Here is an 11,572-nt window from a genome sequence, read left to right on the forward strand (position 1 = left end):
AGCCATCATCAAGTTGTTAACTAATTACATGAATTTTAAAGTTGTTTCATCCTACTTCTCAGATGGTTTGGGCTGCTCTATTAAATCAGCTCATCCCTGTAGACTTTGCCTCTGTTGCAGAAAACTTTAGTTCTTTGTACAGCCTTGCCTTTCTAAATGGGCATCCCTTGGTCGTGTTTGCCCCATTGCTACAAACATCCCCTCAGTGGCCTGGGACAGGCCATTGATTCACAGGGAATGCCTCACTTCCCTCCCAAAGCAAAACAGAATTTACCGACCACTCACCTGACATCAAACCAGCTCTTTCCAGGCAAGAGGCTTCCTGAGACCGCCTGGGAATAAGGAGGAGGAATGGCCATGGGGTGCAGCATTCCAGGCCAGTCACCCCTCCTGCCTTCTGGGAGCCCTGACCCAAAATGAGCTAAACCCACAATTCCCCCCAACATGCAGAAAGAGGTTTGGTTGCTCAGGGTCACAGTGGGTGCCTGGAATAATTTCGGGGATGTGGGGTAAGAGTTGGAGCTGTTGAAAAATAAATAAATGCCAAAGCCAAGAAGAATGGAGCAATCCCAAAAGGGAATGGGAAGCTGTTACCTGATGGGCTGAAGGTGTTGAACAGTAATGAGATGATTCAATTATGGTCAGGATGGTGTGTGGGGTATGTGAAGTGCTGGTGTGGCAGCAGTCCCGAATGTAGGGTGACAATGCTTTGCCAGCTAAACCAAACAACTCTGTGAAGCTCATCTAATTACTCTGTGTTAATTTTCCCCTGCCTATAAAATAAGGGTGATATTGTATGGAATGACTACACTGAAAAAAAAAAAAAAAAGAGAAGATATGCAGACATCTGTTGCCTGGAATAGAGCAAATGTGGGAGAAAATAACATCCGAGAAATATGAGGGAGGGCTGTCAGCTTCAGTGGGAGCTGAAAGGGGGACAGCAGCAAAGCAGGAAAATGCTCTCCCTGCTGTCCCTACATTTGCCAACTGATTTTTAAAAGTGCAGGTATTTTTAAAGGACATGGGTAAGAGGACTGGGGAAAGCTTTAGACTCCAGTGAAACATTGTTGAGAACTTTAGCTGTTTACAAAGAATGAATTCAGTGTGAAGACAAATAAAATTAACACTTTTGTTGTTATTGTTGACAGACACTTCTCCAGCTTTACTGTAAGGCTGAAAAAACACTGTTCTGAAGCACTCTGGTTTTATGCTTATTTTATACAACTGCAGATGTTTTACAGACACTTTGGCCATTTTACAACTGATCTATATAGACACTGAAAGATGAACATGTTAAGCATTAAAGAGTTTGGAGTTCAAATCTGGTTTAGAGTCCGTGGTCTGCGCTTTTACAAGCATGAATAGAGTGAGCATAAAATTGTTCTGAATTATCTTTGAGCAAACTGATCTTGTGTTCCCCTGAAACTGATTCCCTAATGCAGGATGCATTGCATACCATGTGGCCTGAATATGCAGAATATCACTCTTGGGATCCTCATGATCTATGGATAATTTTGGGTGTCTGTCAGCTTTGACTTTCGTGCAAAATGCACAAAGAAACTACTGCAGAGACAATCCAAGAAAGGAAGGAACAAGTGTGTATATGAAGCAGGGGAGCATTTACCTACCCAGTGAGGCTGGAGGTTGGCTTCACAGGGAGATGCATGAGAGGACTGGACAGCCATAAAATTTACATTTGAAAAAATTCCTGTGAAGTTTTTACGTGCACAAAGAAGGAAAATGGCAGCAACAGAAATGCAGGTGTCAGGAAATGAAAAGTTGTGTACAATGCCACATCTGATAATGGTATCTTTTTATCAATATGGTCCCCAAATGACAGTAAAGTGATTATTCCACTGGAGAGTGCAATAAAATCAGAAGGACCCTATGTAAGGGGAGATCTAATGCGAAAAATGAGGCTGTAGCCATTGAACACATCATTAACTGTGGCAAACACTGAAGAAAAGCCAAAAGGTAATATCTATTAAAAAAAAGAGCAAAGAAAGAAAAGAACTCAGGCACAGAATATGCAGAAAGCAGAGGCGTTACCAAATCATCTGACAAGAAGCACTAAGAATGAGACTAGTTTTCTCTGGAAACTAGGCTAAATTGGAAACAGGGGCCAAATGATACTGCAGCTGTCAAAGATGAATGGATGAGCAAAGGCTGCATCTTAGATGCATCAGATGCTTTCATCTCAAAAGCAACATTGCCAAACCTAGGAAGGAAAGCAGAGAGCAGGACACACCAGCTCAGCCTCCTCACAGGCACAGCAGTCAGTGTGCATTGGAAACCAGGGGTGTGGAAAGTAATTGCTGCATAGGACTAGGAACTAATGGCAGGGTTATAAAGTGAATTGCAAATTTCTCTTTGGTAATTGCAAGCGTCGCTGAATAAATAAAAACTCTGCACGATAAACAATGCTGTTGAGGCATAGGCTGTTCTTCATTTGTTTTTCCTGCTTCACTGTAACAAATGGTCTTTTGATTTAAATGACAATCCTTTTCATCTTGTGTCCTGTTTTTGATGGTGGTCAAAAACTAAAAGTGAGAGTAAATCCTGAGAGTCAAATCCTCTTCTGGTGAGAGGATATGTCTTCTAGTTCTGAGAAATGGGGTATGACTTCTGGTTCTAAGAAAGGAAACCTTGCTACAGAATTTATAATTGGCCTATTGGAAAAATGTGCTGCAACACCAGAAACTTACATGAGCAGGTAATGACAGTCTGTTCTGGATCTTCAGATGCATGATGGTGACAGAGAGGTTGGTCTTCCCTCCCTCCTTCTTTGAATTACTTATTTCTTCTGAGGAAGCTGAGTCAGCCTGTCCAGAAACATGACAGAGACTGATCACATCAAACCACTGTTAGCAAAGAAAGACTGAAATAAGTGACAAGGCAAACCTCCGTCCAAAATCGAAAAGCTTTTTTATAAGATTGATGGACTGCATGTAAAACTTGCCATATGAAAAAACAGTTTATCTTCCAACTTCCCTGTCCCCTAAATGGGTAGTATTCTGTTAACTTTCTTCAGTAGCAGGGATGAATGATGAATGGAACAGGAAAAACCATGTAACCAATAAGTGCCTTAAGGATTGGTGCCATCAGCACAATTTAGGTTTCTTTGAACATGGGGCAATTTTTATGGCACCAGACCTGCTAGAGTCTTATGGGCTTCATCTCTCTAGCAAGGGCAAAAGGATTCTCACCCCTGAGGTGGCAGGGCTGGTTGAGAAGGCTTTAAACTAGGTTTAAAGGGGATAAGGGATGAAACCAGGCTGTCCAGAGATGAGCCCAAGGGTGGTAAGTCAAGGGTGAAATCAGCAGCCCAGCTGAAGTGCATGTACACTGATGCATGCAGCATGCGTAACAAACAAGAGGAGCTGGAAGGCATTGTACAGCAGGAAAGCCATGACACCGTCACTATCATGGAAACATGGTGCGATGACTCACATGGCTGGAGTGCTGCACTGGATGGCCACCAGATCTTCAGGAGGGACAGGAGAGGCAGAAGAGGTGGCTCTTTGTTTTAGGGAGGGTCTCAATACCATGGAAATTGTGGTTAATGATGATAAAGTTGGTGCCTATGGGTAAGAATCAGGGTGAAAGCCAACAAGGCTGACAACTTGGTGAAAGTCTGTTATAGACCACCCAGGTCTATAGGATGAAGAGGTGGATGTATTCTATAAGAAGCTGGAGGATATTTCAAGATCACCAACCCTTGTTCTTGTATGTGACTTCAACCTGCCAGATATCTGCTGGTAACTCAACATAGCAGAGAAGAGGCAGTCTGGGAGATTCTTAGAGTGTGTGGAGGATAACTTATTGTGACACCTGGTGAGCGAGTCTGCCGGGGAGGGACTGTGTTAGACCTGATGTTTGCAGAGAGATGGGCTGGTGGGAGATGTGGTGGTTGGAGGCCCTCTGGGGCACAATGATCATGAAAATATAGAGTTCTCAATGCTTGGTGAAGTAAGAAGGGGCATCAATAAAACTTTCACACTGGACTTCCAGAGAGCAGAGGCTCTATTCAAGAGCCTCATTCAGAGAGTTCCTTGGGAAGGAGTCCTTAAAAACAAAGGGGTCCAGGAAGGATGAACCTGCTTCAAAACAGAAATCTTGAAGGTGTAGGAACAGACTGTCCCTGTGTTTTGAAAGGTGAGCTGGTGGGCAAGATGACCAGGCTGTAGGAGCTCAGGGTAAAAAAGAGGGTGCATCACCTTTGGAAAATGGGGCAGGCAGGAAGTGTTTAAGGATATCATTAGGTCATGAAGAAAGAAAATTAGAAAGGTGAAAGCTTAATTAGAACTTAACCTGGCAACTTCTGTAAAGGAGAATGAAAAATGTTTTTAAAAATACTTTAAGGGTCAAAGAAAGGGCAAATAAAACCTCCATTCTTCATTGGACATGGGGGAAAATATAACTACTAGAGATGAGGAAAAGACAGAGATATTTAATACCTTCTTTCCTTCAGTTTTCAACAAAAGGCATGTTATCCTCAGGACAGCTGTCCTCCTCAGGTGTCAGTGAGCAGAGGAGCCCTGCTGTTATCCAGGAAGAAGCAGTCAGAGACTTGCTGAGCCACTTAGATTCTCTCAAATCTACCAGGTGGGATCCACCCCAGGATGATTAGGGAGCTGGCAGATGAGCTTGCAGAGCTGCTCACCATCATTTACCATCAGTCCTGGCTCACTGGGAAGGTTCCAGTGAGTGAAAGCTCATTGGATGACTGGAAGCTGGCCAGTGTGACACCCATCCACACAAGGAGCCAGTAGGACCATCTGGGAGTCCCCAGGCCTGTTAGCCTGACCCCAGTGCCTGGCAAGGTTATGGGATAGGTCATCTTTAGTAGGATCACACAGCACCTACAGGGCTCAGACCAGCCAGCATGGATTTAGGGGCAGGTCCTGTGGCACAGGTAAATAGCTGAGACCTGTGCTGTCCCTGTGGCCTTGGTTCAGTGGTGGGATTTCTAATTCTGCAACATATTAATTTGCACGGTTGATACAAGGTACCTTATATTCTTCCTTACTTTTTAGTAGGAAACCTTTTGTTTCATAGCCTGGTGCAAAATCTCTTCAGCTTTTGCTCTGAAAAATGAGCAAAATTCTCCAAAGCAGAAAGACTCTCTTTCATAAGCCTCATGACCAAAGAAACAAAACTCCAGCCTCAGTTTTTCAGGGTCTTGTCTTTTCACTCAGAACATCCGTTTCTAGGTTGCAAATTGCCCCTTCTAAAATATGCAGTAGACAGCAGGGAAAGAGGCTGCAGCCATGGCCTCTCCTGAGCAGGGAACTGTAAGTGAGCAGTGGTTTATTCTTTTATGTTATCTTTTATGCTTGCTTTTCATTAAACTGAACAATACTTTTCCTTTATTGGGATAGTGCATATGACACATCTACTTTCATGCAAATACTTACGTTTCTATGTGTAAAATGTCAAGTAGGAACTTGTGTGCTCTTGTAATTTCTGCAAGAAATCCTTTACTGAGTATTTTTGATAAAGAGCGTATTTCTCTCACTGGAGATAGGACCAGTAAAGAGCAACCCCTCTACTTTCCTTCTCTTCAATGCCTTCAAAGTCCTTTTCTCCCCCACCTTTATTAGCTAAAAGCCTTCCTTTTCTCAGGGATCATTAAACCAGCTGAAGCCATTAAGTTAGTTCTGCACATATATGAGACTTTTGTGATGGCATCAAGGTTGTAGAGGCCCAGTGAGTTATCTTGATACAGCAAAAGCTATTGGTATAGGCAAGCAATTTTCTTTATATCCTGCAACAACTTTCCTGTAGTAGTGTGAGAAGTCAGTGTCAGGTGGCTGATATAATTACAGAGGTTACTGTGGGCTGCTGAGGCTATATTTTCCTCCCATGTAGTTAAAAGACACTTTCCTCCTTCTTCCCTGCAAAAGGGAGAGCTCTCCTTCAGTAAATGGGAGGCTGGATGTCTTGAGAGGAGATACATCTCCTGTCTCTTGTGCAGCATTAGGTCTGGCAAGCAGCTTGGGGTGCTGAAATAAGGGAAGCACGTGCTGTTCTTTATTTCTGAATTGGAAGAGAGCATGCAGGAATATAGAAGATAAACTTATAAACAGCACTTGACAGCAACAAGGGGAAAAAATAATCAAGATCTTTCATTCTTCTTTAAGATGCCACTGTACATATTCAGAAGGGACCAAACATATTTTAAATGATGTAGAAGATCATCAGGGTTACATTATTGTAGAATTAGGCTAGCTCAGTAGTTAGCAGTAAGTAAGGCAAAAAAGATAGTTTTAGTTGCTTTTCTTGTGAAAATTACCATTTGTAATCAGTTTTGTATTTCACAGAAAGAATATGGTGTGCAATGAGCTGTATGAGCTGGAGAATTCAGTTTGACAGGTAGAGTGGCTACTTAAATTACAAGAAGAGAGAAATTCTCTAGACTTGGGAACCCAGTGGTAGTGCTCCTGTGTGGGCTATTTTTGAAGTACAGAATAATGACAGCAGTCAGAGAGCTCCTTCCCACCCCCAGCTAGTCCTGTATGTCACTATGCTGTTTGCTAAAAACCTCAAACCTCTTCTGTTTAAAGATCCCTTTCCCCACTTCATTACTTCTGTCCTCAGGTTATATTCCCTAAACGCTACCCTGTTACACTAGCTCCCTAAAACGCATTACTTTAAATACCAGAGAGCATTCAAGGAGAAGGGAGAGGAGAAACTTATATTCTTTTTGGCTATATTTTAATGTATTTTAATGTAGATCTTATCCCATCCTAGGTAGCACTCCTGACCATCATCACCTCTTTATACTAATTTCCCTTTTATCACTGTTGCCTGGGGCAACTCAGTTTGGCTTCTGCCTTGATTGGTATGACTGCAGGATTTAGCAAGCTTGGTAGACCAGATCCTGCCCTTGAACCTCTTCCTTGAAAGATCAGACAGTTAAAGTAAAATAAAAGGTCAGTATGTGAGTTTAGGGGTGTCAAGTCAAAGGCAGCAGGAATAATATAGAATCTACTTACTTCTAGTGTGAAGACAATGGTGGAAGGACATTTGTGGGTTCAACCCTCTTGACAAATTTTGTGATCCAGGCTCCAGAAGCAGCTTTTTCATTTATTCAATACTTGTGTAAACTACAGACATAGTGTAGGGAGCAAAACCAAGCAGGCTGTCCTCTCCCTTCTCATCTGAATATCCTAACTGATAGGTTGGAAAGTCACATTTCCCTTTGTGATGCATTTTTTCTGTCTCCACTCAGGATTCTCTGGGGTACAAGCAGGATCCTATTTAACTTCACTGTGAAACAACAACCTATTTCACATCATTTTGCATCAGCATAATAACCAGAAAAAGACTCCTGTGAGTTCTAAAGAACCTTAAAAGCATGATTTAAAAAAGAAATTGTATCTCAGCATCTGATGATGGAGATCGTCACATCTGCACTCCACTTAGCTACATTTTCATACCTTGATTGCTCCTCCTGCAGTAGGTACCATGCAATATGAGAAAAAATTGTGTGGTGGAAAAGCTGAGGACTAGGTTCAGGCTGCATTTGAGAGGCCTTACAATCTTCTGCCCCAGAATCATACTTCCTGTGTGTGCACAGTGGTGCCTTGCTTGTAAGAACCAGTGTCATAGCTGTGTTTGTGGCTGTACTTGCAGGTGATGGGTCTGACCTTGAAGACACATCCTTCAAGGCTCCATAGAGCTGTTGCACACCTGGGATGGATTTTCAGGCCACCTGAGTGCCTAATGGGCTTTGGATCCACGTACATGAATGACTTCGAATGCATGCAGCAAGATATGAGGTAAAATAGGAGAAAAGGAGATGGGGATGTCTGAGATGATGTCATGACATTCATTAAATCAGAAGAGCTCAGAGGAAAAAATGTCCCCAAAAACCTAGTACTTGATGAGTTGGCCTCACTAGTGAACCTAAATAGTGTGCTATTTTCCTCTATAGAGATTTGCTGTCATCTATAGCAGTAGGAAGCATAAATTTAATAATTTTTTCATCCTCAGACACTGCCAAGTACATTGAAAAAAATGTCCTGGCAGCTGGAAAAAGGTTCCCAAAAAGAAACAGAATGTTTTCTTCTAAATATCCTCATTTTAAGGGGGTCTGTCACAGCAACCAACTTCCATCACACTACACAACTATTTTGTAGCTGTTAAATGCCACCAAGGCCACCAAGGCATGGGCCAGAAGGGGAAAGACAAGAAGGTGAGGACCAAAGGCAAGGGCAGCTGTGTGTCCCCAAGGCCCCTCGGAACACAGGGACAGTTGAAGCTGCCCTCCTCACAGACACTGCTGAAACTGCTCTGACAACTTCATGTCCTGCCTCATGCTGCTGGTATGGTAGAATGGGTGACAGTGAGTCTCAGATGAGTTTACACTGTGATTGTACATTTGGCCAGAGGGGAAGACTTTTTCTCCATATGCAGGAAATTTGTTTTATTTTTCCTTTTATCATCCCAGTTTTCGCTTTCTCCCCCTGTCCTGCCACAGGCCTGCAGTGCTGAACTGGCAACATCTCCTGCCTTCCCTCTGCAGTGAATCACCACCTCTCAAACACAACAACAGATGCTGACTCCTCTGCCTGATTGTTTAGGGAAGATGCTGTACTTGGAGACAAAAAGCTCATCTCCACCTGGAGAGGTGCAAAAGCCCTTCTGAAGGGATGATGAAGAGCAGTGCCTGGGATCTATGGATCATTGCCACAGGGCTCTGTCAAAAACAAGTCAGATGCCTTCAAAATGTTGTAAAAAATAACCCCAAATTGAGCATCTGTTAGAGCTGATGAATCAGCTTGGCACTTGGATCACAGATGTGGTTATTGCCATGGGGCTCTGGTCCTCTTTTCTTTCTCTCCTGAATTTGCAACCAGTCCCACTGATGTGGTAGAGTGGTGAGTGATAGAAATCAAACTGTTCCTTCAAGTGTCTTGTGCCAGCTTGAGGTGGGGGTTTGGGGCCATGATGGTTACAGGGAGTCAAAGCCTCCCAATTTTAACATCCTTTGCAGATGCCTGTATTTGCATTTGTATTTGTACTGATCTGATGTAGCATATCAGAGGCTTAGACGAAAAACTGAACAGTGTGGCCATGACTCACACCTGGGGTAAAAACAGGATAGGCATGCAAAATACTTGCATAAGTTTACCTTTGAAAATTCATGCAACCGTGTTTTGAAGCATTTACAGGAGCTGACTGTCTCAAAGTGTGTTTGTAATTGGTTTTTTCGGGACACAGATACTTCTTAACCTCAATGCCCTGAAAACAGAGCAGCACAAGTGATTTCTGGGGCTGTTGTTTTTCCTTGATGGTCCCCAGGGTACATGAAAGAACTTGTGTGTTGTTTTCCCTCAAGCTAGTGTCAGACATTCAGAAAATTGAATATAACAATCCAATATGCCAGGCATAAATATGCTTTGCATATCTCACACCAAACCTAAATGAAAGGAAGTTCTGAGTAGGCAGATAGCTATTTTTCAATTTTATGGGACAAATGTGCCATTTCTGATAGCTTTGTCAGTAAAAAGCAAGAGCTGGAAATGCCAAGCTGTTTAGTGAAGCAGGATCAACATTCCTAATACTTCACGGGATCACTAATAGCTTTTGCATCTTTCAAGACAATCAGCCTTGATTGTTCCTCTGGATGCATTCCTCCAAAATTCATCCTACTAATTGCAGTATTTCAGAGCTGATATGTGTAAATAATAGCAAAGACTGTAAGCTTAGGGACTTTGAAAAGAACATCCTGTTACCTTAGTGTTGTCAGATTTTTTGTGGCAAAGCTGTTTACAAAATATACAAGCTACAAATCAAAGGAATGTGATGTACTCTTCTTTTATTCAGGAAACTTAGCATGAAAAAGATGAAAATATGTTTGTGAAGTTTACTATCCAAGGTGACAAGCTAATGTGTACATGATGGTGAATCTTCTAGAGACAATTTTTTGCATCTGTGAAACACAGTTTTTCAGAGCCCCAAGAGTAATATTCCACCTTCAGAAATTTACAGGCAGATGAAAAAAGCAGAGGTTGTCTATTGCAGGCATGCCTTAGAATTCTGTGCACAGAAATTTTTCTTTCTGTATTTAACATTCCCTTCAGTGATTTAACATTGCAAATAAAACCAGTTAAAGATCTTGTGCAAGCAGAGTCAGTGTTCTCACAGAAAAGGATCAGCACTATAATGAAGTGATCTCTCCAAGGAGTTAAACAGCAAGAATACTAAATTAATTTTTTCAAGAAATTCTTCTGTTTGCTTGTGCTTCATTTAAGACAGCTGGAAAGTGTGTCAAATTCAGTACCTGGGACTTGGGACATAAAAAGGTATTGGCACGTTTTAAACTTGTTTTCAAATTATTATAGATAACTTTTGGTTTGTTCGTATTAGGAAAGGACTGAGGTTTTAACATCACAGTTGTTCTTTATTTAGCAGCACAAGTAATAAAATATAGAAACGATAAGAGCAATAAACCACAAAGTTGTATTTCTGCCTCAGTTTCCCCAACACCTTGAATCAGTGTTCATGCTGCGGTTTAGTTATTTTGGGAGAGTCCAGGATCCTTCTGGGAGATCCAGGGTCTACTCCTGAACTCTGGAGCCTTCCAGCCCCGCCATGGCTTGGCTTGGGGCTGGCAAGCAGCATCTCTACTGCCCCAGCATGGGAAAGTCTGAGAGTATCCCTGATGATGCCTTCTTTCTCTGTCTCAAAAGACACGTTCCCTAGTCCTTTGTGTGAATTTGTTGCCTTTGTTTGTTGCCAGCTCTCTAATCCATAGAGAGAAAAGAAAAAAATATTTGTGCCACAATTCTGCTGTTGGAATACAGTTGCAAAGACAAATGTTGTTGCATCTGGGACAGACAAGACATACTTTTGTTAGCAACTACATGAAGAAAATATAGCTGCTTCCTAATTTACCAGCCTAATTTACCAGCCCCTATCTTTGCATTGTCCTCATACAGATTTGCAAAGACTCACAGAAGATTCCTTCTGCTGAAAGGTCCTACTCCAAATAAATTAAACATGGACTCAGTTTTACACTATCTGACTAAGGTATTACAAGGAATAGTGTAGTGTTTACAGTGCGAGTTTTGATGGCTTCACCAAAAAAAACCAAACCAAAAAGAAACAAACAAAAAACCCCAAAAAGCACCCTGCACAATATCTTTAAGGTTTTAAACAACAAAACCCTTGCCCCTGGAAGTGTCTTTGCTTATGGATCTCAAGTATTATACAAATAACAAATTTCACCTCTTTTTGAAAATTTTTCCTTGTAGAAAGAAAGCAGAGAGGTGAGACAGTGATGTGCCAAGCTAGTGAGTGAAGGACAAGAATCATGGCAAATAGTTGTATGCAGCAACTACCAGACAATATCCCGATCATACTGTGAGAGTGATTGTCCCAGTGTCATTCTGTCCCTGGAGAGACATGACTCTAGGCTGCACTGATGGAAATCTGCAGCCATGCTCCTGTTGCAGGCAGGTCTTTATAAAGTTTGCAGAGGAAATCTCATGAAGACATGGTCCCCTGGCAAACATGCCCAGCACCACTCACCACTCTTCCTGCCTCCCTAACTTGCCACTTA

General features: G+C 42.1%; 1 long non-coding RNA gene across 1 annotated transcript; it reads left to right on the top strand.

The window, feature by feature from the left end:
* Window positions 1-4,764: 4,764 nt before the first annotated feature.
* On the top strand, window positions 4,765-9,011 carry LOC135295597 (uncharacterized). Its single transcript, XR_010357719.1, has 3 exons — window positions 4,765-4,915; window positions 7,639-7,784; window positions 8,486-9,011. It is a non-coding gene; the product is annotated as an uncharacterized LOC135295597 (long non-coding RNA).
* The last annotated feature ends 2,561 nt before the right edge of the window (window positions 9,012-11,572 follow it).

Source organism: Passer domesticus, chromosome 2 (assembly GCF_036417665.1).
Source record: "Passer domesticus isolate bPasDom1 chromosome 2, bPasDom1.hap1, whole genome shotgun sequence".
Taxonomy (NCBI): domain Eukaryota; kingdom Metazoa; phylum Chordata; class Aves; order Passeriformes; family Passeridae; genus Passer; species Passer domesticus.